The sequence below is a fragment of the Nomia melanderi genome, chromosome 12 (assembly GCF_051020985.1).
Source record: "Nomia melanderi isolate GNS246 chromosome 12, iyNomMela1, whole genome shotgun sequence".
In the NCBI taxonomy this organism is placed as follows: Eukaryota; Metazoa; Arthropoda; class Insecta; order Hymenoptera; family Halictidae; genus Nomia; species Nomia melanderi.
In genome coordinates, this window is record NC_135010.1 from 9,367,228 (window position 1) to 9,394,332 (window position 27,105).

The 27,105-nt window shown below is 47.6% G+C and overlaps 1 protein-coding gene across 3 annotated transcripts in view; it reads left to right on the forward strand.

Annotated features, from left to right (window-relative positions):
- Positions 1 to 27,105, forward strand: part of Sulf1 (Extracellular sulfatase Sulf1) — a 92,234-nt gene that overhangs the window by 7,611 nt on the left and 57,518 nt on the right. The window contains exon 1 of one of the 3 annotated variants that reach the window (XM_031974852.2): positions 11,927 to 12,146. The exons of the other annotated variants lie outside the window; for them this stretch is intronic. The gene's annotated coding sequence lies outside the window, so the exon portion shown is untranslated. Of the gene's footprint in view, positions 1 to 11,926; positions 12,147 to 27,105 lie in introns of those variants that run through there. 3 annotated transcript variants of the gene reach the window in all.

Below are 27,105 nucleotides of genomic sequence, written 5' to 3' on the forward strand. Positions count from 1 at the left end.
CAAGTGGCAGAGTACAATTGCACAGTCTGAATATGATGTTCGTTTGAGCTGTGGTTCTTTGCTTACAATGTTTTAATTAAACTTTATTAAAATTACAACATTTATTGTTTAACCTTGACACTACCGGTGTCTTCATAGATCATCAAGCTGACGGATAGAATAGCTGTAAAACCCATTAAGCAGATTTTCTTCTACTTTTCATGAATTCGAAATCATGTTCGACAAAGGTAAAATATACGACTAAATCGATAAAACATTAACACGTCGAACACCGGTACGATTTCGTAGAGCAAAATACACGAAATGAATGGAATATAATATTAAATCGTTTGATTGAGTTGCGTTATTATTATTGCACGTTCATCTAGCTAACTGGTAATCACATTAAATAGACTTATAATTTTAAAATGTTTTCAAATAATCATGATTTAATCGAGTAGACTATATTAAGTCACTGGTGACCCCCATGGCATTCAACGTGTTAATAGACTATATTAAAAACTAGAAACAATTTAATAAGATCCAAAGAATAAAGCGGTAGGGTTAACATCTTGTCGTCCGAATCATTTAGCAGTGGTTATCAGTTTAAAATTCAATTTACACGGGAGTCACGAGTTAAACGAGCGGTTCCGTGTCAATTAAACCTTAGATTCAAGTTTTAGTCTGATACAGGATTTGTCCGACAAATGTCGATGACACGATAGACCGTTGTTCGGCTCGGCGAACGATTGGTCGACGATCCGCGACCGCGTCAACCGAAACGGAAGATTCCCGGGGCGGTTTATCGGCCGGCATAACTTCCTCAAGTATGTTAACGACACCGGACAGCTAACTTTATACCCTCGTTTCAGATAGAGAACGATCGGCTACTTTCCACGGCGACGGCTAGAAGCAGAAGCCAGACAGCCGGTCGTCGACTGACCACCAAGCGACACGCGCGTTAAAGTTAGACGGGCCGCGTATATGTCCGTGCGTGGACGATCGCGCGACGGGTTTATAGGGTTTTTATGTCACCGTGCCGCGGAAACAAGGGGAGGTAATTCCGCGTCACTCGCCGCGGCCATTCCACGGCTGTTTAATTATTCGCGAGACCCGCCGGGGCTTATTGTGTGAACGTACCGAGCGGTGCTCAGGTGTCCGACGCGCGATACCTACGAACGACGGGTCATTCTTGGTCTTGCTTCGGACCTTTCGTCGAGTTTCGTTACGTATTCTCTTGCCGAAGGCTATTATTACTTCCCTTCCGTCGACGGAGTTTATTGCGTTTCGAATTTCAGGTTTACTCGGGTTTGCAATTTTCAGCTTCAGAATTTTTCACGTCCCAAGTCTTGGGTTCTCTCGGATTCCAAGTTTTAGGTTTTGTCAAGCCCCAAGTTTCAGGTTATTACAAATCCCGAGTTTCAAATTTTCTCAAGATCCAAATTTTGGGTTTCCCTAAGTTCTGCAGTTTAAATTTTCTCTAGCTGCAAATTTTAGATTTCCCTAAGTCTCGAATTAAAATAATCTCGAGCCCCAATTTTCGTATCTTCTCAGGTTCAACGTTTGTTTTCCTGAAATTTCAAGGTTTAGCTTCTTCCAAGATTCAATTGTGCAACAGTCCACGAATTACGGATCGTTGAGCTTATTTCTGTCATCGGGTCTCCTTGAGATACGTTCGAACTCTTTTTCAAACCGCTCCTGGAAGTTCGAACCGAAATACGAAATGTACGACCGGTCTCGAAATAGAAGTCCAGGGAAAAAGCGAAAGACACGAGTCGATCTAAGATTAGCGCGAAGCTGATCGGAGACGGACGCGATGTCATCAACGTAATCGGTGGATTAACCGGCGTTATCTGCCGGTGATTTGCGCCGAGGATCGGTGGACTGGCCGCGAATCGATTCTATTACGCGGCCAAGATATTTCGAGTGCCGCGGTCGATGTTGTGCGATCAATATTGATAAACGTACCCGGTCATTATTGAACCGATCGCCGGATCCTATTTATAGGCGGCCGGCTGTATCTTGATCCACGGCCAAGCAGTCGGGCGAAACCGATCGTGAGGCTCGTGTTTGCTCGTCCACGTCGGACAGTGAGCCTCGACGGTTCGTCGGTTTGATTGCATCGTATCGCCCCCGGGATCGTTACATTGTCGTAACGAACCTTGGGACGAGCAGACGTCTTCATCATCTTTGGCCGATTGAAAAGCGGATTGGAGCTGCTCCTGCCTTTTCGACTGGCTACTCCCCGAAAGATCACGCTGCTGCTTCGTCTCCTAACTTTCTACAGGTCACTAGCACTCATTACTCCCATTTTTTTTGGTATATGTACTATAGCAAGTTGATTGCTCCATGAAAACAGTCCTACCTTCATCTTGAATTCTTCAGGTACTTGCTTTGATTATCGTGACAATTATCGAGCAACGAAAATACCGAACCTCTTTGACGCTCGATAAGTCTAACACAGTCGTTTACAAGTTTCCCAGTGGATGCAATTTCAATTACTCGAAAACGCATCGACTACGCACAGATTGGAAGTATTCGAATGTCTCGTAAATAATCGGAACAGAAGAATTCGTTTCCAAAATTGTCTTTAAAAGCCCCAATTCTTCTCGATTCCCGAACACTGGAAAACGAGTTTCATTTTCAAGAATTTTCTTCCGTAGGGCTTAATTTTTTAATACAGTTCGCTGTTCTCCCACGCGAAAATTCCTGTATAAGATGAAAGAAACGTGTTCCGAATGGAGAATACGGTGCGCCGCGTTATAGGTAAATATAATTTAGACTCGCCTCCCGCCGCTCGGCGAATTAAAGAGCAAAACCTCAGACAGCGGCGCGGCGCGGCCACACCTCGCCTCCCATTCCCTAATCCGTTCGCCGCGATTCAATTCGAAATTCGATATTTTATGCAGATTTGCGGCGGGACGGTGGTGGGTTAAAACCGTATTACGGCGCCTGGTAGGTGTTAGATTCCATTCGATGGTTCCCATGCTCGTAACTTAGGCTCGGACCGCCCATGGTGACCCATTGTGGCTCGAACGTCGGCCGAATATCCGCTCTCGGACGGTCGTTCCGCGCGATTCTTTCCGCCGCCCGTGGACGCCGTTTCCCGCGAACGGTATTATCAGCTTTTCGGCCGGTTAGGCGCATCATCCGGAATATCGGCTAGGCGCGGCTAACCCGGAAGCAGAATCGTAGCTGCTCCGATTTAACATCATCCTCTCCGAATATTGACGTTGCTCCCGTGCTATCCGAGCGTATCAAACGGAAGCAAGAAGATTGTCGCCTATCTACATTCGACTTTTGATCGCTGATCGTTTAACTGGTTAATGGAAACTATCTGAAGAAATGATGATCATCTACATAGCAGCTCAACTAGTCTTGTGGTCATTAAAGTCTCCTACGCAGACATTCGAAACTCTAGAAACTGTATTTTCTAGAGTTCAGCTAAGACTCGATGAAGACATCGATTCTAATCTTCAAGAACAGAACACAATTTATGGACAATACAAAAATACACCTGGTTGCTGACAGGACCAACGAAACGCGTAGTCCTTGGCAACAAGTCTCCGATTCACCAGCCGGCAGGTTCATCTCAACTTCCCGGCAAAAGCGTTCCGCGTCTGAAGAACTTGCCCCAGCGAGATCTGGCGACGATTCTTTTCTTCTTGATCGCCCATAATCTTCCTCGTAATTTCGAGTAATTCTCGATCGTTGACCCGCCGCCGGGGTAGGACACTCGCAAGCTTATGCCGGCGGTCGCCGGTTTTTCGGCCGAAAAATTCTCGGCAAATTGTAGCGAGGGAAGGGGGAACGGCGACGATGTCGGATCGTTAGCTCTACGGTCTCGCGCCTCGGCGTCGCGCAGCCATTTCGGACGCAAGAATCTTAAGTACCCCGGAGGAGAGAGTGTCTCGGGGCCCGGGACCACTCGACGACGTCGCGCGCCAGCTCGCTCGCTTCATTTTGGCACCAGAAACCCGCACCCCCGTCGCTTTTTGTGCCCGCCACCCGAGGCCCTCGAGTGCCACCGCGAACATCTCGCCCGCCTAAATGCCTTTCACAGACCGAACCGCGGTCCGAGGGGGCTGCGGGAGAGGGGCCGTGCTTTTCGTCTGGGAACGCCTTGTCGACTTTCCCCCTTGAACCGCATCTGTTACGTTTTTCTTTGGGGAAAACGCTGATCGTTCCGCCTTATCGACCTCTTCCCGAGGTATCGCTGATGGAAATAAGGCCCTCTTTGCCGCGGGAACAACCTTTCAGATAGTTCGCGGGGAGAGACACTTTGGGATGATGTGTCCAGATTCGTGTTTGGTTTGACGACTGGAATGGAATGCGGGGGATGACGGTGGAAGAGGGTTGTGGAAAGTTAGTCAAGGGTGAAGATAGCCAACGGACCCCGACTTGGACATGGGGACATTGGATGGTTCTTTTATTGGATGCTGGATGTATTGTGAAGATGTTCCGTGGGAAAGTATCAGGGTAGAGGGTATAATTTTTAGTGTCTGCGTTCGGCGGAGGGTGAATTTGTGGGAGGGGATGATGACCGTTTAGACAGCGCGGCGGGATTGGTTGAATAGTGACTACGTGGATCGATGGTTTGAGGATATGTTTGGGATCGTGAACATCTTCTGTCCATTTTAGTGTTTGGAATATTACATTTAGTTCTTTTGTGATTAGAGTTGATCATACTTGTTAGTCAGAGTTTCCATTGATCGAAGAGTATTCGAAGAAGTATGTGTTCAAGCGATTTTGAATTGTGTCTTTGAGATTCCATCGAACAGGGATATTCGACAATCGACCAGCCTTCAGATTTACAGAAATCACTGACAGATCAAGTAACAACAGAAAATATAACGCACCAGCGATCACCTGACTACGAGAACCATCGCTGCACTGGCACCGAGGAGCTAAACGCGCCAGCGTTCACACTGAACTGGTTGTTACCCTTTTATTGCGGCTCCCTATTATGAGCATTTGCTCAAGTTATTCGGGTCCCCGACGGCGATCTTCCCAGGTAGACGAAATAGTTCCCGGCGTGGAATTTTCATCGAGGTATTCAAAGGACCTGTCCGCGGACAAAAGCCTCCTGGCCGTGTTTTCTTCGAGGGGCGTCAAATGTCGTGGCTACCCGTCAAAACTGGCTGAACCACCCTCGATCAGGTAGCACAACCCGACCCGGAACGTCGAAACTAGACGAAAAAACTCGGAAGAATGAAACTTTTTATCCACCATAAAATTCTGTACAGTACCTCTCATTAAATATTATTATTACCACTCCCAAAGGATACAAGAAACGAATCGATCAACCGAGTGTTGGAACTAACTGCTCGCTGTCAGACGGCTGAACCGATCGACTGAGCTACTTGTTAAGGCTCATTCTCAATCATTCTTCAACAATGTCGCCCGATCCACGCGTCCAGATTCTACTTGACACGATTGTCGACGTGTTCTGCCGCTTATGCGTGGACACCGAGGAAAGGGTTTCTAGCCGCAACAATGCAGAAACCTAGCCGGTCGTCAGGGATCGGGTAGGTCCACGTGGTTTCAAAGGTTTTCGCGACACTGCCCGTGAATTATCGTCCATTGTCTCCGGCCTGCTGACGGCGATAAGTCGTTCGCCGAGCGTTACCTTTCTTTCCTGTCCGCTCGGTACCGTTCCCTTTCGCAGATCTGGCCTGGCCGTGTTGACACTTGTTTATTTGTCATGCGTATTACCGTCGGGACAGTAATGGACACGCGGAGCGGTAACGGTGGCCGTTCAACGCGGAATAATAATAGGGGCCGGGAACGATTCAGCGTCTCCTTCCGCGCGCGCGCGAGGGCACGTGACTAATTCGTAACTGGCCTTGTAATTCATTTTTCCCGGGCCGCGTTTCCACCGCGACCCGGCTGATTTTTCATGCGTCGGCCGACGTTCACGCTGACATCGAGGTTGACGGTGTCTCCGAGTGGTAGAACCAAGGTTCAGTCACAATGGATGTGCGATCTGGGAACATTACGTATGGAAATTGTATATAGAATGAATGGCTACTCGCAGTTTAGAATATTTCAATAGCTCTCGTGTACCTTGTAAACGTACGAAGTTCAACGATTCTACCATTGCGAATCTCTCTCGTCCAAACAGGTGGTCTTTGAAAGTGTGCATAAAACGCAGAATCTTTTCTATCGAAACAGTAGAAGACGCGGCATAGACTGGTAGAGAAGGTATAAACAAAAGAAAAATTCAAATGAATACTCGAGCTTTTACGATGAGAGGATAGCAATAAACAAGTAGGTACCTTTTATTCCTTTTTCTGTGAACATCGTGGTACCGGTGCACTTAAAATATTTTCAAAGGGCGGTGCGCGCGGAAGTTGCAAACAAGTGAGTCACCGAGCATAAATAAAACCTAGTGTCTCGTCCAACATAATGAAAGCTAAAAGTTTCTCAAGAATCGACTCGCCATTATCCGAGCCAGGCGGAGTAGTTAGTAATAACAATAATTCGAGCGCTAGAATTCTGGCCAGCCCGCCGCGGGATGAATTTCACTTTCTACCAATAAATGTCCGGCACTTACCGATACTCATTGTCCCCTCGATGTTTCTCTCATCGAATAATCACCGGCCTTAGACGATCAGAATCCAGCAGCCCGCAGTTAATGCCGCTTTATTGTCTCGTGAGGTTCGGCTGGCAGCTGCGATCGTCACGGAAAACGATGCCACTAAACCGCGCACGCGGGCCACGGGCCTCGAATAAGCATGACCGGATAGTCGAGCAAGCGGACAAGCTGGCTGGCTGGTCGGCTCGTTCCAGGCATCCAAATATATTATGGTAATAAAGCAAGTTTTAACGAAACTTTCACTTCCCTCTCGCGACGACTGATTTACGGCGCTTGTCGGGGGACACGGGTCGCCTATTTCTTCCAGTTCCGTGCTACACACCCGACCTCTGCGGGGAGACAAATTGGACCCGGGGTCGCGGGACGATTAGAAAACCAGGGCGACGCGTGATCCGATCTAAGGGTACGCGTCAATTTCAGAGTAAAGTTATTTTCAGTTGCTGTCGACAGCGTTTCTCGTAAGTGGATACTGTCTTGATAATGTATTCAACAATGTTCTTGGGTAATTGATCTTAACATAGTATCCATAGTTTTACTCTCGAATTGACACCTAGCTTAACACGATTTACGAACGTTTACTCTACACTTTATTCTATTGTTCCTAGTTCGTCTATATAAATCGCGAAAATTGTAGATTGAAAACCAGAGTGTCACGATGAATGAAAATCGATTTGAACTGTTACTAAATAATGTTTAAGAAACTCAATATCCGTCAAATTGACGGGTTCCGTGAATCTAGTGTTGACCAGACCGCGACAAGTGTACACGTGATTTTCGAGTTGAACGTAATTCTAATTTCGGCGGCAATGAATCATTCATTTTTTCAAATAAACATGCAACTCTTTATTTGCTTATTAACTGCTTAAGCATCCGAGTTCGCGTGGGCCGTGACGAACGGTCGTCTCGGGATTTATAAGTTAATCGAGAGTAATGGCGACCATCGGCCAACCCCCGATGAGTCTAGCGCGGCTGCTGCAGACGTCATCTTTCCTCGCCGAGGCAAAGGGTCAAGCTTTAGATGGCTAGACTAAGAGACGCGTTAGATGTACGAACGTGTGACTCACCGGGTCTTTTGTGCTCGCACCCCCCGCCCCCCGCTAGATTGAGATTGCTTTACGGGCCGTGTCTCCGATAATATCTTTAACGATATCTCCTTTCGCCTAGGCGTATCCTCCTCGCGCTAGAGTAATCGTCCCCTAATACGACCATTCAGGAAACGAGATAAAGAAGTATCGAAGTGGAAAACGCCCTCGTGCCTCGCGATCATCGACCGATACCGTCACGGACGATGGCGAATAAAATATGATCGTGTCATTCCTCGCGTGACCGGTGGAGACTCGTTTATAATTCGTCTCCCGAGTTGGATCTGCGACTCATTCGACGAGGCTCTTAATTTATGGAGTACAGCGTCGTAAAGTATTGTCCCCTTAAAGAACTCTATGTCTCAAAGATTCTGTCTTGTTATTCGAGAATGAAACATTTATAGAGTGTGCAATTAACATTGATCAAATTTCCTTTGCTCTCGCGAATACAATTAATTAGCTTTGCAAAATCCTACGGGGTTTCCGAGATTCCAATCTATCGTTTAAGGGTGGATTTATAAGAGGGATGGCGACTCGTGTACCGTTCAACCGACTGTACATCGAACAACCGGTTAGTTTGTTAAAAGATACGGACCAATACGAGCAACCTCGAGCAACGTTCCGTGTTATCTTAGTAATTAATATCCCTGCAACTTATTAAACCGTCCAGTCACCGTTGCGAGCTGGGAATTGCCGACGGTGCACGATCGTCGTAAGCTTATCTCGCGTCGGCGAGCGCGCAAGTCGTTCGAAAATCCACGTTTTAATTGGAGACCGTCCCGCGATCGGCGTTCGCTACTTTAAAAAGAACGTCACCCGGTGAGAATCGTATAATTCAAGCGGTAATTGCGTGTACCGTATCGTACCAGGTGTGTCGCGCTCGTTTCGCGCGCTGGGCACGCGAGAATCAGTCCGGCCCCCGATCGTGGCGAGCGGATCCTTTTTACCGCTTCATCAGTGCATTTCCGCGTCCGCATGGTTACAGACCTGAAGACTATCCCAGGTCTCGCTATCAAAGGTTCCGAACTACGTTCTCTCAAAGCTATTCCTCGGTTTAACAATTTTCACGCACAATTAATCACAGCTCGACAAGATTCAATGATCGAATCGCGAATTTTCACGCAAATTCTTATCCTCGCACAGTTGAAGCTCACCAGAAGCAAGAAACGAATTAAGACAATCTTTCTAAAAGACAACACTGCCAAACCTACTTCTCTTAAAACCCTTGCCAAGAGCTTCGGAAGATTCAGCCAAAAGGGACACCGCGATCTTCGAAATTTCATAAGAAGATTGCTCCTTCGCCGAGGCGAAGTTACACGAGCAATCCCGCCAACAATAGCTCGTCGTCTGAGCTTAAGTTCACATTAAACCCCAGGCAAGAGACGTTCGCGTTCGCCGAGCCGCGAGAGCCTCAAAACTGAACGTTCGGTTGCGCAATCGATGTTGCCACTCTCGGTAACCGAGGACGCGATTATGCAAAAGGGGATTTTTCTGCTCCCGCGAGAGAGGTGAACGTATTCTACCCGCGTGTTCCGGAGCAGAGAACTCGCACCACCTCCGGACGCGAGTTGCGAGGCGTGCAGAAGCTGAAGCAGAAGAAGAAGACGAAGAAGAGGAAGAAGAAGAAGAAGAGGAAGAATAGAAAGAAGAAGAAGAAGAAGAAGCGCCAGCAAGAAAAACGCTGAGGCATGCCGCTGGATGTAAAGCGTTTTACGATCGATCCCGTCCGAGCGGGTTCTCTCTTCCCAGACGACGACGGTTTTTCGCGGAAGTGCATTAACCGAAGATAAATATATACGCCCAACTCATTTACGCTGCGCTGAATGTTAATACCGCGCGCCGGGCCGCGATACGGGGGGAGAAACACTGTCGCTGGGCAATCGTCCAATTCTCGTGCCATGCACCGGCGACGGCGACCGTGAAGCTTAAAAGTGTTAAGGCTAATGCTCGGCTACACTGTACAGGACTTACACGTCTGGCTCGCCTCGGTCATTAACATTCCCCGCGGGCCCCGTGTTCACCGATATTCGATGATCACCGTTGTCGATTCTACGGCGACACCGTATCCTTCCGCCCCGACCCGCGCGTCGACGTTGATAACGATCATCAGGAAGCTGGCGGCTTGTAAGCGAACACGGGGAAACGGATTTCGATGAAACCGGAGAATAGTCATGGAAAAATGCCCGATGTTTGTTCGCCGTTTTATCGTGCAACGTTGAAAAGGTGAAAGCAGCTACCGCAGCCGAGGGAAATGGGGGTGAGAAGTGCTGGTTGGGTATCTCGGGAGCTAATGGAGCTAAAGGAACGCCGTGAAAGGTAGAATTTATAGCTTCTAACTAGCAATATGCTTCCGCAAAGATATTAGAAAAATCGTTTCCCTTAAATTCCATTGATCAAATGGTAATCCATTTCTGGTAATAATTTCTATGCGTCTGAAAACTCGTGGAAAACGTTCAATCAACTTGAATTCCACTCTCTAAAACCAGTAAACCTCCAACGGTACACCTACGAGTACTCGAAAGCTTCGCAACGCAGTATGGCTGCTAAAACTAATTTACAAATGGAAACTCGAATTACACCCTTACTCGACACAGCCAGCGATTCCGCGGAATCCCGAATCGGTTCGGCTGGCCGGTCGATCGAGGCGTCCCTTCGCTCATTAGTTTTCCGGTTATCGTATCGCGAACAGATCTCACAGATTTATTATTCATCGGGCACCGGCCGCGACAAGATTGTTCCCGCAAATGAGACTGACCCACATCGGCAACAACTTCATCGGCTCGAAGTCCGCCGAGGCGTGCAGCGAGATCCCCGATCATTAACGAACCAGGTGGCATTTCGATCTCGCTGAAAACGCTGATAAACGCGATAACGATGTCTAACGTTAATGTCGCCGATAAGGTAGCCGCCATTTACACCTTTTTTTCGCTGCGTCTTCGCTCGCCCCGGAACTTTCGAGCCGGGTTCAACGATCCGCGATACGAGACGCCTTTGAAGGTCTTCTTATCAGGTTCGAGGAAGAAGATACTCGAAACGCGCGGCGTTCACTTCGAAGCGATGCTCGACGCGCGGCTGAGTCCACAGCACCGAGTGAGCAAATGTTTGACGGTTTCCGTGCCGCGCAACGGGGGAAGACAAATTTTTGGCCGGTGTTTGGTGTATGACTCGCGGCGGAGTGTTTGTACAACTTTCGAGAGGCGGGAGGAGGCCGACGTCGAGGAGGAGAAGACTTGGACGGGATTAGGGAAAGTGGACATGCGATTCTAATCTTAACGCTAAACGCACCGCGGCCGGTCAAACGACCGGTTTTAAAATTTTATTAAACATTCTTGTGTTCCCTTTCACCCCTGTCAATTCTTACATTGATTAATCAGTTTCTCAATTTTTCCTTTCCTTTTGTTTTTGTTTTCATTGAGGACAATTCATCGTTTAATTTATTTACCCCCGTTTTATATCCAGTTATTTGATCGGTTACAGTAGGAATAAGAGTGTATAAAGTGATGATCCTTTTAGTGTTAACTTCAGAAGTGTGACTTTTCATGGGTGTATGTGGTGTTTCTGTTAAACCTAGTGAAATGGATTTACAAACATATTACAAGGATTTAGCTTAATTTTGTCTTTCTTATAGAATGATCAATTTAAATAAAAATTTTAGACGAGCACTCCCACGAATCATTCTTAACATAAATATTGATTATATCCTCGATAATCTGCAAGAAAAATGAATTCTATGTTCACTTGGAGAGTCTAGGTTTACTTTGAAGATTAAATATTGATCGATCAAATAGATATTTCGTTTCGAGTTAAAGGGGAAAGATAATGCTAACATCTGTCGAGATGAAGGGTTGAGAGAGCTCGAAGAGAGTCCGAGCTGTTATATACCCGGTAACGATAAAAATAAATATCTAGGTTACTAACGGTGTTACGCTGACGGAAGATGTAGCTGGGGGTGGGTCCATCCCCAGGTAACAGCGGGAGCGCCCGAAATAATTTCAATGTTCGGTGCTAGATTCGGTAATTATCTGGACACCGGGGCCAAGTTGTAAAGCTTATTTCTGGCGTCACGGAAGCGCCGGCGTTTCGGTGGAAACGGTGAACCGAACCGGCGATAAGCTAATTTTACGCGGGTCTATCGGGTTCCGCGACATGTGCCACTCTGGTTCCGAGCTCGGCATACGTAGCCCGGTATCAGTGACGATACGATAAACAAACAGCCGCGATAAGGAGGCTGCGATAAACTCGGTTCCGTGACGGTTGATCAGTTTGGTAAACGGACGGATTTGCAATTAAGTTCCATTGTCGGCGGTGAAATTGACCGTGCATGGAGGTTGGGCGCGCCGATCGTGCATTTCGCGATTGAACGATGGCCCGGGAATTTCGTGGGAAACGTAGAACGATTAAACGTGTGTACTTATCACCGGTGATCAGCGAGACGCGTGTTTCTCTGTGAATTTATGTTTTGACGGTGAAGATTACCAGGGATTGAGGTAACAGTGTTTTCGTTTAACTAGTGACACGTCGAAGGAAACTTGGAAAATTGAAGTTTCGTCGGAGTTCGTTGTTATTCTTTCAAGTTTCATATTTCTGGTGTACTTTCATTTAGTTTATTTACTTGATATTGTATGATTATCCTGTACGATGTTTCTTCGGCTTTGAGATAAAATATGTCATCGAAGTAATTACGTTGAACATGATAAGATATAGAGTAAGATTCTATGAAGATCAGTGATTCACTGATCAGTAACTGAGAACAGCGGGATCCCCGACGGGAGAACGCTCGAGGGTAGTCCACGTAAGCTCGCGGCCGCCGAAACTACGGGAATATGTAACGGGAAACTATACGGTCAGTATAATTTTACATCGAAACGCGATATGTCTGCCTAAGCCTGACCAAGCCCGAGGTATCGTTTTTCGCTTTAGAAAAAAGTGCTGTGAATTTCGGTGGTGGTTCGCGGCGTGAAAACGGCGAGAACGGGACGCGACAGAGCGGTCTCCATTTCTTGAATGTCGCGGCCGAGACACTGCAGACGTCAACTGAACTTTCGTTGCAGTCGTTTCAAATCATACCAGACTGTAAAACACGAAAACAGTTGAAATGCACAACACCATTCATTCGAAATACTGAAATCCAACGTTTCTTAGCCACAATGAACAATTCTAAATTAGACTCCATAAATCCTATCTACAATTATTCCATTTTCCGGCTGTCTTCAAGTCGTTACTTCACATTCATTACAATTGTTTCACAGAACACCACATCGTAAAACACTAAAACGTACACGTAATAAGATTCATTCGAAATATTAAAATTTAATGCTCCTTGGGCGCAATGAACAATCTTAGAACCATTCTACAAATTCTATCTATAATTACGGAGTTGTCGCGGGCTAGTATAAAAACACAGACGCGAAGTGGGAAATGTTAAAAAGCTCGACGAAGATTAACCGCGCATCGTAATGGGAAATTTTGATTGCATCGCGGTGAAAGCGCGCGGCTGCGTGAAAAGCGGCGGGTATATAAACGTGAGCGTGTCGGATCCTCGCGGCGCGACTGTGCAAATGCGCGATTCATTGCGCGGCCGGTTCCCTATTTATTAAAGCATCAGTCCATTCACGGCGCGGTGAAAACGCGGCCACGGAGGACCGCGAGTCGCGGAGTCATCGCTGTTCGATTTGCATAACCTGCCCACCCCCGCTGGAAATTACGTCCCGTCGAGAATTATCGTTTACCGCTTATTCTTCGTTTTCGAATCTTCTCAACCTCTTTCCCAGCATCCCAGTATCTGCATTCGCTCTCCGGGTTGCTAACTGTTCGCTACAAGTATTAACCTCGGTGGCATTCAAGGGGTGGGTCTCTGGAACTCGTGAATCGAGAAGCATTCAAAACATCCAGCCGGCTAGAAAGTCTTTTCACTAACTTCGACAGGATTGAAAGTTCCTCAAATTCTATGGTGACATTAAGTATCTATAGGTTTTCGAGCGAAGTTTCGTTTATCCGACACATCGTTGACGTAAATATTCTAATCGCAAGAACAAAAGAATGCTCTGAGCAAATTAATTCGATGAAAGATAGTTTCCAAACAAAAAAGGAAATACAAGACTCATTTAATCTTGTCATCCCTTGAATCTCCAAGACTCAGTCTTCTCAAATGATATCAAGACTCGTTAGATAACCGATGCTAAAAGCCGTACTACAGAAGCAGATAACTGAATATCCTGTTCTTTCTAAAACCATTCAACAAAATCCATCTGTCAGTGCTCACAGTCCCGTCGCTATCTCATGCCGTAAGAGTCTCGCTGCAGAGGCCACGGCCGAAAAGCGTGTTGCACAATTGCAAGGAATTTTTCAGTCGCTCGGGTAGGCGGAGCCATTATGCTCGTGGAACCGGTCGTTTTGTTCCCGCGAACCCGACACCGGCCCCGGGAATATTTAAACCGTGTTTGATAAACATCGGACGAGCGCGAGATCCGTTTGCCGAGAATTAACATAATTACAGGCAACAAAGGTGGACCAAGGGGCCGGGTTTAAAGCTGCGCCTGGCTCGGACCGTGGACCCTCATCCCTATTTTCTTTCGGCCAAGGTCCACCGAGCCAATTTTCCCCTCCAAACCCTCTTCTCTCTCTCTCTCTCTCTCTCGCTCTTCTCGTTCCATTGTGCGCGACGTACCGGTGGTCCAGGATTTTCGGCGAGGGGAAAATCATAGAGAAGAGAGAGGCAATGTCCGGTGTCTCCGGCGGAGCGCGCTGCGCTGGGAATATTGTAGGACCATATGTTACCGAAACGTGGTCAGCTGTTTATGACGCTCCGAGCAGCATCCCCTGGCAAACAGTGCGACGGGGGGGTATCGATTGTCCATTTATCAATCGACGGTATCGGGCCACGATCCAGCCGGACGGGATACAGTCGCCCGGTGAACGGGGGATGGAAACGACTTCGAGGATCGTGAAAGGGGGTTAATCCTGGGGGACAATATCTGTCGCGATTGCGAACGATAAACCGAGCGGATTCGTTCCGATTGGACCCACTCGAGGATGCGCGTCTATTCACAGAAAATTTGAGGCTTCACGGAATAAATAAGTTGCGGGGGGTGGTTGATCGAGATTGAAATGAAATTCCGGGGGTGAGTTCTTCGTCTGGAACGAAGAAAGAGATTTTAGGAAGGAAATCTGTATTTATTGAAGTAAAAAATTCAGGGAGGTTGAAGAATCGAAACAGTTATCTGGAATGAACGGAGAGAACATGAATGAGTAAATTGCCGTATGATTTTCCATTTCTGTTTCTTAACGTTGAGCTGCAAAGATGCAATTGCAGTGTCGGTTGAACACTAGAACCACCGAACGGGTCAAAATGACCCATTCCTGATTTCTTCTTTCCGCGATTATTGAAAACATAGACGCTTTTCTGGGAGTTATCAAAGAAATTGATTTGGCAATACGCAATCGAAGTTTGATCTCGGCAGAATGCCGGCGTTCGTGCGCAAAGGCTTAAAGAGTATCGTCAGGAAGTTGTCGCAAAGTGCAGGGAAAAGATTGCTCCCACTGGAGGATCGTCGATGTCACGAGGGACAGAGGCAGGTTCTCTTCCTCGTCGATAGAAATCAATCACGATGCCCCGGAACGGCGAGAGGGAAAATGAACGGGGTGCAAAGATCGCGTCGGAAACGGCGTCACGGCGCGAGCGCTTAGATGTATTTTGAATGGCTCATTTGAAAATTACACGCTATTCTCACGTCAGCCGTGAGCCCGGCTACTTGGACGTTTGAAGACGTTGCGTGACCCCGGCTGACCCTACACCAGTTTGCATCAGTCCACATCAGTTTACATGACTCACGAGGTGTTCCGAGAGCTTGCGAGCGTCGATCAACGCGTCGTGCCTCTCTTTCTCTCTCTCTCCCTCTCGCGCCCTTTATCTTTTTATTTCACCAGCGACGTGATTCAGCGTTCTGCTCAGACGTTTTTTCCCCTGCCGGCGAATAATTTATCCAACGCGCGAGGGCACTTTGATCGGTGACCTTCGGCAACGACGTGGGGGTGAAAGGCACGACCTGTAAAATTTGTTTCTCAGTGGTTCGAATTAATTGGCGAAAAACGGCGCGGCTGGATCTTCGGAGTTTCGGGTCTTACCGTTGTTTCGGTCCCATTGTTGTTCTAAGTCGGTTACTTGACCAGGACCTGCGAGCTTCGTTAGGGTAAAGGAACTAGGGGGTAGTTGTATTTCATGGCTAGACCATTTGGTACCGTTTTGTAACAGGTAACCGACTAACGATGTTTGCCGTTTTACCCTTAGTAATGAACAATTGTAATTTAATACTGAAACTACCAGGGTAAAAATGACCCATCTCAGATTTTTTCTTTTTACAGTTATTAAAAAGATAACAGTTGTTTTTCTGAGCAATTATTAAAGAAGTCAATTCGAATCTCAATAGATACGATCTTGGAATTTTCATAGAGGAATTTGAAAAACTGCTCGGTAGTTTTAGTGTTAATCTTCGTTTCTATACTGACTGACAGTTTCTTTAAATACGTAGCTGTTCCTCATAGAAAATTTAGGTATCCCCAATCTTTACATTATTTTTAGAATATTGAATTTATTAATGCAAAAAATGAATGGCTTCGGGTCTTCAGGATGATCGAAATATTGCATAGATTAGAGTCATTCCAGACATCAACAAGAAAAATTATAGACCTCATATTACAATCTCGAAGGGCAGACGAATCGATGAAAGAGACTCCAATCAGCCAGACAATCGTCATAGTCAAACAAGCGGTTATCGCCGCCCGAATCGCCAACAATATCGATCCCCTTGTCGGGAATGTTGGATCGAACGGTCTAGCCTACCGTTAACAGAGAAACGTCAATTTTCTGTCTTCCACAGACCGTCGGAATGCGTTTCTTCGCGTCGCATGGGAAGGGTGGCTAGAAAACAGCGTTGTTTCGTCGGTGACGTGTGGGGTCCTAGAATATCGCCTGTGCTCCGGAAAACGCATCGACGGGAGAGCAGAAAGTTAGCTGAACAGATCCATTGATGTCGCTGGGGGAAGTGAATATCTGATATTTCATTTCCCGCGTCGATACAAACAGCGAAAAACCGTGACGATCGGTTCAGCTTCGTCTTCGCTGACAAAAACGCGCGCTTATTTCGAGATGCGTATCTAAATTGGCGCGCGGTGTTTATAAATCACTCGGTCGGGCGACGGTATGTATCAACACCTAATTAAAGAGAAGAGCGGGAGAGGGAGAGAGGGGCGGAGGGAGATAGAGATACACAGAGAATCTAAATGGCCCGCCGATGAGTTATTACTCCGTTCGGATCGCGCTATTTTCGGTGTTTCGATCCGTCGCGATACTGTTCAGCAACAGCTGGCCGTCGCTGATCACGCGAGTTCATTGGGTCCTCGGGGGCGAAGGGTGGATTTATGGTTTCCCCCGTTCGCGTTCTCCTCGCTAGAGGCAGACAGGTTTCACGAAAACTTACACGAGGTCGATAGCGTGGGGAGGACTAAGGGAGCGGAAGTTGGGAATTTAGAGGAGTCGGCCGACGAGCGCGGTAGATAACTGTGTTAACCCCTCGAGAACGGTGTCAGTGCGCGATGATATCGTCCCTGAGGAATCTACTTTTTCACTGTTCAAATATTTCACTGTCTAACTTACCGCTTCATCTGGTCTGCATCCTAGAATTCGAAGTAACTACGAAAAATATCAAGAAATTTCTGTCGTCCACGGATCCTTAAACCATATTTCTTAAAGTAATCCTCCTAATTTTCAATCTGTTCGATAATACCAATGAAACTCCATAGAAACCGAAGGAACTGAAAGAAACTAAGAAACCTTGGGCTCGTATCTGGAAGGTTAATGGATGAACTAGCGAGCGAAGAAGAAAGGGAGCGTCGCGAAATAAATTCCAGAAGCCGGTGGACGACGACGCGCGTTTCTCGCCGCCACCGGCGACAGCCTTGATACGTCTCGATAAAAATCCGGTGGCTTTATTCCGCGGCGACGAGGGGGCCGAAAGAAAAAGAATAATTACGGGAGAACCAGTTAATCCCGTTGAACCGCCACGCCGCGCCGCGCCGCGCCACGCCGCGTAGCAAGAAAACGGGGTTGCAGAGCTCACCGAGGTCCCAGCGACAAAATCGTTTTCACCTGGCCGATCGATCATTCCCGGTGCCCAGCAGGCACGAAGCGCCCCGCTGGGCTCTGTATAATGTACGCGACTAATTACTAGCCGTTTCATTGGCTGTAATTTCACTTCGGATTCCGCGCGCCGTCCTGTTCCTTAATGGCTCGTCAGCTGACGCCGCCACCCACACACGACCGAACCCACGATTTATTCCTCCCGTTTAATCGAACCCATCCCGATGCACGGCTCGTCCGGTAGGCTCGTTACACGCGGGGTTCTTTACACGGCGGTTTCGTTGCTCGGAGGATCTTTTTTAATAAGAGGCAAAGCAAATTGATCGACGATTGCTTCGTTAATCGAATGGTCCGATGTTCGGACGCTAATATGATTATAAGTAATAATATGGTGGGAAAGTGGTGCTGGAGATTGGAAGGACGTTCTCTGTTAATGGACTGTGAGGTCCTGTTAAGGCATTTTGAAGATTCTCATGGAAATCTTGCAGTTCAATAAGGATTCATAGGGATCTATGCGAAACTTTCTTTGGGACTCTTAGAGATTCTTGATAGTCTAGATCTATTTAACCTCTTACAAGCATTTTCAAGGGACTATGCGGTCTATTGAGACTCTCTAAGGATTTTTGATGTCCTGCCAAGAGCTTTAAGATATCCTTCTAGGGCTCTTCTAATCCTTTTAGGCCAGAGATCCTCGAAGGACTTTGACATTGATTTAAAAGCTCTCGAGGAACATTGGACTTTACAGATCTTCTATGGGATCCCAACAAGGAATAATAGCAATAACAGCATCAAGATTCACAACGGTCATCATAGTCGAAACCACGATACAACCAAATTAAGTGGCACGAATAAAACCACATTCCCGGTTCCATTACAATCGATGACACATAAGAACGATCGCTGCACGCGGTGCCCAGTCCGCGTTACGCCATTGTTCGGAAAGGTTACACGGTATTCATGTACACCGTGCGTCAAACCGATCGCCCATTTAAATACAATGACGGAAAAGACTCTGCAGCGGCCAGCTAATTGCGGTACACGGTACCGACAGTTGTACGTCCTGTCACACGATGCGTGTTGCGATCTCGGCTATCGTTATCGCCGCTGCGAATAACAAACACAACTCGATCGGGTCAGGAATAGAACGTTTCGATCGAAAGTCCCTCCACGCGAGGACTATTCTTCTGTCGAACTCGTTAAAAGCAATGAATCGCGCGTGTCGCTTTTCCATTTACTCCCTATTCGTCTCTGGCAACATTCTATCTACCCACTCTTAAACCTTCCAACCATTAAAACGACCACTGATAAAAGTCTATATTATCACTTTCAATCTTCCACCTTCGAACTACACACTCGCCCACGACGAACGCAGAATTTCTTTTACTTTCTTCCAAGCTATCGATGATAAAGCTAGTCGAAAATCATACAAAGGATAAAAAAAGATCAAAAGAAAAAGGTTTCAGCTTCGCTCGCAATCCACAAAAGCTTCGATCGAACCCGCCTATACTCGATTACTCGCTCGACGGACACTCGTTGTATTCCATCGTTCTCTATCCCAGCAGCGTTCGTTTCGCACGTAGAGCTTCCGCGAGCAGGAATCGGCCCAGCAATTAGCCCCGCGGTGAGCCGAGGGGAGCGGACCGGGTAGGTACACGTGGGTGAGAGATAAAAGGGACGATAATCCGCGTAAGGCAAATCCGTGCGCGGGAACAATGGCAGGCTCGCGCGGTGGCAACTTGTCGGCTGTCTCCGGGCGTGCGAAGTACATTAAATCGCACTTAACTTTCTTTCGGTCCCGGTTTATCGGCCGTTATTACTCTTTCGTACGCGCGCGCGTTTTATTGTCCCGCCGCGATAATTCTAATTGGCTTATTCCGCTCCCGTCCGAGCAGGAAACGAACAGCGGGCCGAGGAAACACGTCCGCGAACGGTATCGTTAAACGAAACTCGAATCGGCGAAACGAAAGCGACGTTTAATGCCGCCTCCTGCAATAGGGAATTCCGCACTGGCGCGGCTAGGAATTAAAAGCAACGGTCGCCTGATAATGAAACGGATTCGAAAGGTTGCGCGACTCGCTGAAACGAGAGGCCCCGAGGGAGATATATCCTCGGACGAAGTGGCCGCGGCACTCTCCCACGAGTTCTCGAAACGGTTCCTTCGCGTTTCATAGGATCTGCCGGCTGCGAAGGACAGGCTAATCGCAAGATAATGATTCCAGTCAATTACCGGCGGAATGCACCCGGCAAAACTTCGTCCGTTATTAGAGAAATTGCATCGGAGTGCCGACGCTGGTTTTCCGCTCTCGGAGGACCAGCGCGGCGCGGCGCGGCGCTCAGCGGCTGCCACGTCGTTTTCTTGCGACGAGAAATCACGCTCGACCGATGCCTGGACTACCGACGTTGTAAATCAACGCAGGTACGTAGGCACGCGATTCGCTGGCGACACACGCGGAGAGAGATCCTTCATTTTCTCGCAGGCCTAACAGGTACATATATATTTCCATCGGACGCAAATTGCGTTTCTTCGTGTCGAAGAATGTTAAGTCCGCGCTAGATTCTCGTCCACTGCGCGGCTTAGGAGCAAATTGTTTCTCGCCGGACATGTTACTTCGATGTTGCGCGCATTCCGTCGGCTATTTTTCTGAACGACCGGTGGGATAGTCAGAATTCGGCTGGCGTGGATCGATACAGTTTAGGAAGTCGTTTCAGGGATTACGTAAGCTTCGTTCGAAAGGCTCGATGCTACTGGCATAGATCTTGTTAAGGAGTAATTTGAAACTCTGGCAGCTAATGTCCCGTGTAATGGTTTCTAACACTATCGCTCGGAGTACTTCCTTTCGGCTCCTCCTCCGAACAACAGCTTGGAACTTGAAATTATTCAAATTGGAGTGACGTGGCAGTGAAACGTTCAGAGGAGTCTATAAGCTTCTTCGTTCAACGATCTATCATCGTACGCTATCGACCCTGATCTTAACGAGCAGGTTCAAATCCTAGGAGCCAACCTTACACGCAACATCTCGTAATATCGCGGATCGCGCACCCTTTCGTCTATCCTTCCGAGCGACAGCTTAAATCATTCAAATTCAGATGACGCTGCGACGAAACTTGAACCAACCGCTCAAAGGAGTCCGTAAGCTTCTTCGGTAGGACAATCCACGACAGATAGGATCGACACGAATCTGATTAACGGATAGGTTCGGAACGCGGGCCAAAACGCGTTCGGTAAAAAGCGACGCGACGCGGATGATAAAGATTATCGGCGGCGTCGCGACGTCGCAGCCCGGGAAGACTAATAAGCGAACTTGCTCTAATTGGGATGAACTCTTCTGGCTGGCTGGTCGTTATCGCGATGAACGGTCGACTAATGGATGGTTCTGGGATCGGCTCCGGACGATTGCGGAGAGAACGAACGCGCTGGAGAGGATTTTTGTCGGCGTGGGAGAGGGAACCGGCGAGGAGCGAGCCAGGCCAGCGCGCGGAGAACGCGCACGGTGCGTCCAGGCGGACGCGAAGTCGTTCGATTCTTCACGGATGGTCGCGAGGGAAACGTGCGCGGTGTCGTAAACGCTGGGAAGCATATTTATGCGTTATAAGTTGCGTACCCGGCGACGCCGCCGCGCCGTTATTATGTCCACGGACAAACGTCCGCAACGATACGAAACGCGTTCCCCTGATTAATGCGCGACCGGCTCGACTCGCGCTGGGTGGCGCCATGGAATCTTAATTGGATTTCCACATTTCACGCCCTTTTTTCTTCCGTATCGCGTACGCCGATCGACTGTTAATTCCCGTGGTGCCGCGCATAGCAGCAAGGCCTTATCGACACCTTGCGAATTTTTCCAGTTTCTTCGCCGTGCTTCGTTAGTGCATCGAGAAAGATTCCAAGGTAATTTGGCACTAAGGTAGTTTTGATGTTAGACTAGTTTTGGTTCTAAGGTAGTCCTGATTCTACGGAAATTTCGATTCTGGGCTGATTCTGGGCCTAGGATAGTTTTGATCCTAGGCTAATTCTGATTCTAGACTACTTCTGACCCTAGGTTACTTTTAATCCTAACATTAATTAGGATAATTGCGATCCTAGGTTAGTTCTGATTCTAGGGTAGTTCTGATCCTAGGCTAGTTCTGATTCTAGACTACTTCTGACCCTAGGTTACTTTTAATCCTAACATGAATTAGAATTAGTTACCTAGGCTACTTCTGGTAACTCCACAAAGTAATGTTTCATACCCCAATGAAGTAAGCTTCGGTTCATGATGAAGAAAGAATGAGTAAAGAGGGTTATTCAGGTGGCGGTAGATCGGTGCAGAGGCAGTAGGCTGGAAAAGGTTTTTACATTTATGTAGGCGCAATTTTTGTTCTCCAGTTCATTTGTCTCGAAACCTCGAGAATTGTGGCACGTATCACAAAACATCCCCTGTGAGCATAAACCGATAACAAAGTGAGTGCATTCACTCGGAAACCATCCAGCGCCGAGCTACAGAAAACCCCTCGAAAGTCTTCAGCGGGAAACGACTACTAGGTTAGTTATTTCCCGATTCGTTGGACGGTCTTCCGGGTAGCGTATAATACCTGGAAACTGCGGTTTAATACTGTTCCGGGCTTCCGCGTACAAGCCGTGTTCCAGTTGAAGAGTGTTTTCGACGTGCTGCCAGCGTTGGCTTTATCGGAAGCCTCCGCATTACGAGTTAGGACTCTAATATCGTCGAAGCACCCGGGATTCCGTGGAACTGGCAAGCGCCGACGAAATAGGTGAGAATGAGAAAAGTTGGAAGGTGCTGCGTGGATAGCGCAGACATGACAAGTTGGCCACCAGAATGGCACAGAAATGAGAGGGGTAATCCACTTTGCCTACTCTGTCTCTGATGCTTTCGTACCTCCTCGTAACAATTTGTAAATGTGGCTATTTCGGTCGGTTTTCCAAAACACTTGAGAAAGGAGATACGAGATTTGACGCAGTGAAACTATAAAATGATATGTAATGTTCAACCTTGTATAATGCCCCGATACGTAAAATATTAGAACAAAATACCTTTGTTCCTTAGTGCACTTGTGATTTCTCTTCGAGCCAGTTTCAGAGAATATCTTCGCCTCGTCAAAAAATGTTAAATATTTCTAGCGAGAAACTTCCGAGTCCAAAGGATTGAACTTCAATCCTCGCAATAAATAATGGTCCTTTTGTCTTAACAGTTGTTCATTTACATACTCCCCTACTTACTACACTATAGAAATAAAACTCCTAAAAACCATGTAAAACTCTAGAAGTACAACTAGAAGTTAGATATAATCTACTTCTGTGCCTAATCAACAGTCTCGATCTCCACTCTATACTTTTCGACTCGACCGCTATCCGATCCCACTTCCGATTCCGCCGCGTTCCCACGACGAGGCGCGGCCAAGAGACGCGTGTTACGTCCGTCCACGGAATTCACCGTGTCACAGGACGCAAGTTCTTCTACTCGCAAACAAGAAGTAGCGCGCGGTAGCCAAGGAGCCTGCCAGTTGCATTCCGCGTGACAGCCGGACCGTCGTCGTCCCTGCTCGACGAGGACGTGTTCCACGGTTTTCCCACGATCCATCCGGCCCGATCCCGATATTTATGTCTCTCTCGGCTCTCCCTTAAGCGGAGCCTGCCCCGAGGGGCGCGGGGCGAGCGAGAGGGGAACGAAGCTCGCGCCTAGAAAAGTCGTTTACCCGATCGGACTGGAAACGAATCACTGGGTCACTGGAAGTGAATGGACCGGTGGCCGGTTCATCATGGAATATTAATTGCACGCGCGTCTGGAACGGAAGAACCTGGCAATGGGACCGGATCGAGCGCTCGGCCGCGCGCTGAAGCTTGTTCGGATAAAAAGAAGCTGCGACGGAGCATTCATCGACGGAAATAAGCTCCACGTGGGAAGAGCGTGTAAAATTATTTATCCATTTGCCGGATGAAATTACTGTTCTTAGCCAGATGCTTTATTTCACCGTATTAGTCATCGACTGTACGCATCGCGCAACTCGCAGAGGCTCCTTTAATCATCCAATGTACGACGAAGACTTCGAGTAGAGATTGACAAACGTAAATTTTCAATTCTTTCGAGATTAACATACATTTTTTCCTGTTAACTATTAGTCTTGATGCAGGAATAGGATAAGCATAGAACTTTTATTTCTATCGAAGCATAACCGAATGAAGTAACTCCAACGAAGGTGCCTACGAAAGAAGACTTAGGGGTTACATGGTACTCAGAAAAATATGACCAAGGAATTCGTCATAACTAGCGGCGATTAGCGTTCCCCGTAATCACAGGGGCAAGGATCATCGTATTCGCGAGCCAAGGTAAAACCTCTCCGATTCGCGTAGAACCCAACGTTTTAAAGTCCGCGCATGCAAGAAACCGTTTATAACCCGCATTTACATCTAGATAGCATTGGTGCCGCGGAATCCGGAATTCTACCCGCTCGTTCGCGGTCCCCGAGTACTTCGTTCATTTTCGAATCGGCTAATGAGATCGGATGCGACCGCGATCGGTTGTGCAACGCGCAACCAACCGGCAATCGTATCTCGACCTCTTCCAGCTAGATCGTTTCCCTGCTGATTATGAAACTGTAGGTGGCTTTGTCGGTTCTCGGCAGAATGCTGAAATATCATCGCGAATTAGACGTTAGAAATCTGGAAGCAACCAGGTGGATCTAACAGAAACTTCTTTGTAATAAGTACAGGTCAATGAAACTGAAGTTCTGGCAGCACTTCAAATTCAATTTGGAAGAACATAAGCGATCAATTTGATACATTAAATCATAACACACGAAGCACGAAGCTCATTGACGATCAACCACTAATTTACCTTCGCACATTATACACTAAAATAATCGATATTTACAGCGAAGCGTGTAAAATCCACGCGATAAACCCGTCAGGGCTTACAGAGTACGTAAGGGATTAAGATGAAGAGCGGGGCAACGCATTAAACCATCGGAATTGTCCGTCAAACGCTATTGTCAGAAGTTTCGCGGGCAGGACCGGTTGTGTTTTCAACGCGGAACGTTCGGGACCCGTCAACGCGCGCCAGAGTTTCCTCCTCGAGGATGATCGACGCGCGTCACCGGCCGGCCGCCGCGTATTTCCGTCTAACCGGGCTGGCGCGCGAGACAAATGAATAATCTCGCGGACGGACCCGACACCGTATAATAAACCGCGGGCCACCGAGTTATTTCGCGTAATTGATTCCGACGCGTTCAATTTCACATGTTGCCGCGCGGGCCCCGGCTCCTGGAACCGGTCTTAATTGACACGCCGCGGCGCGGCGCGGCGCGGCGCCCGCTTCCGACGGGCTAATTGAAAATGGTAATGCCGATATTGTTGTTCGCCGCGCGGGCCTGTTATCGATTCGCCCCCCATCCCCCGGCGGGAATGATAAAGAGCAGGGTTAGGTGTCTTCCGGCGCGCTGGACCTGCGCGCGGATGCGGATACGCCGTCACCGCGGGGATGATTGATGGTACCAGCCTGCGCGCGATGGTTTATCGCGCTGGTCTAGATCTGGTTCGACGGGACACGCCGCGGCTCGTCAACGGGATTACCGTGAAATCGTGTCGCGAGCGAAATTTCATAGAATCTGATAGAATCCCGTGATTATTCGAAAGGAATTTACCGGGTTTCGCCAGGATTACCATTATTCCCTAATTTCAGTTAACCCTTGTTACGCTCGTAGACGTAGATGTAAATTTCATTATAGGATTCCGCAGCTGCATTAAGGTAAATTCATTTGTGAACTTGGACTTTTTGACTCGTACTCTGGGAACGCTGTTCCCATTAACTCCTGCTAATTTCTATTAATTCAACTTTGCTGCTATTCGTGTTACCTTAATCGGGGGCTGGCGATATTTCAACTTCAATTCCCATCTTCGCGTGAGGTACTCAGACTGCAGAAACATAGTTTGACTTGAGCCTGTCGGCTCGATGCACGTTGCACATGCTACCTGGATTACCCGAAGTACCCGGCTTGTAAAGTAGCTTCATGAGCGTGCTTAACGAGTCCAGCGGATCGGATCGCGGTTTCGTCGTGTATCACGGCCGGTCTCGCCGCGGTGTCGCGGGGTGTTAGAGGATTCGCAAGATGCATTCATCCGAAGGGTATGTTCACTGTGAATGCCATTAAGCCGCGTATTCATCGCTGTTCCTCTGTCTCCCTCTGGGGATACGTGCGAGTTGCTTTCTGCGTTTGGAACGCGGTAGATAGAAAGTGTCCATTCGCGGTGCTATTGGTGTACGTCTTCATAGAGTAATCCTACGTGGTTCAACAAGGGCCTAGAATTTGCCTAACAGCGCGTTCCGACCGAAGTAATGAACGCTCGCTCGTGATATTGTCTTTCGACAAATTTGGAGCTTTGGCAGCTGGATTGACCAGTACTGGGAGCCTACACGACATCATAGAAACATTTGAGCTGAACATTTCAAACGATCGATAAACAATTAATTCAAGCATAGACCTATTAGTACATAAATTTTAAAGGTCCTTGAATTCGTTTAGAGTGTTTTAACAAACTACCGAGCAGTTGAACTGACATTTTGAAATTCCTCTATAGAAACTCCAAAATGTATCTATTGATACTCTAATTGCTTTACGATTCAGTTTGCGTATTGGCAAATCGATTTCGTTAATAATTTCTCAGAGACATCCGTTTTCTTTCTCATAATTGCAAAAAGAATAAATCAGGAATGACTTATTTTTATCGGCCCGGTGGTTTTAGTGTTGTTCTTTTATTTTTCATGTTTATTCGTTCCTTTCATTATACTCGACTGGAAAGCACCCGTTCGTTCGATGTAAACACGCTATAAGAAACGCCTTTCATAAAAACGCGACGCAGTATTAGAACGAACAGCCCACCCCGCGGTTGCTAGCGATAAGAGACAAGACCGCGGAATGCGAGCTCGTGCGCGACGTTCTATCTTCACAGCTGACCGGTTCGCTGCGTCGCGCCGTAAGTAGCTTATTTCTGTCCGGTTTTAACGGGCTTAAATGTCCGCGCACGTTCGTGCACTCTCGTCCTTACGCGAGAAGTACACCGACGAGATCCTTGCGCCTTACCGCTAGCCCTGATTCCGTCGACGGCGGGATTGAAATAATTTGACCGTTTCGGTGCGGCCTTTGTTGGCGACTCAACGGTCTCCGCGATGAATCTGTCGAGCGAAAAGAAGTTCAAGCGCGAACCGATCCGGGTCACGGTTACGAGCCACGGTTACAAAGAGCGGGGAAACGTTTTGGAGTAATCGCCGCCGGCTATCTGTTGTTGGAGGAGCGAATCGTTGGAAATGTTGTAGTCTGAA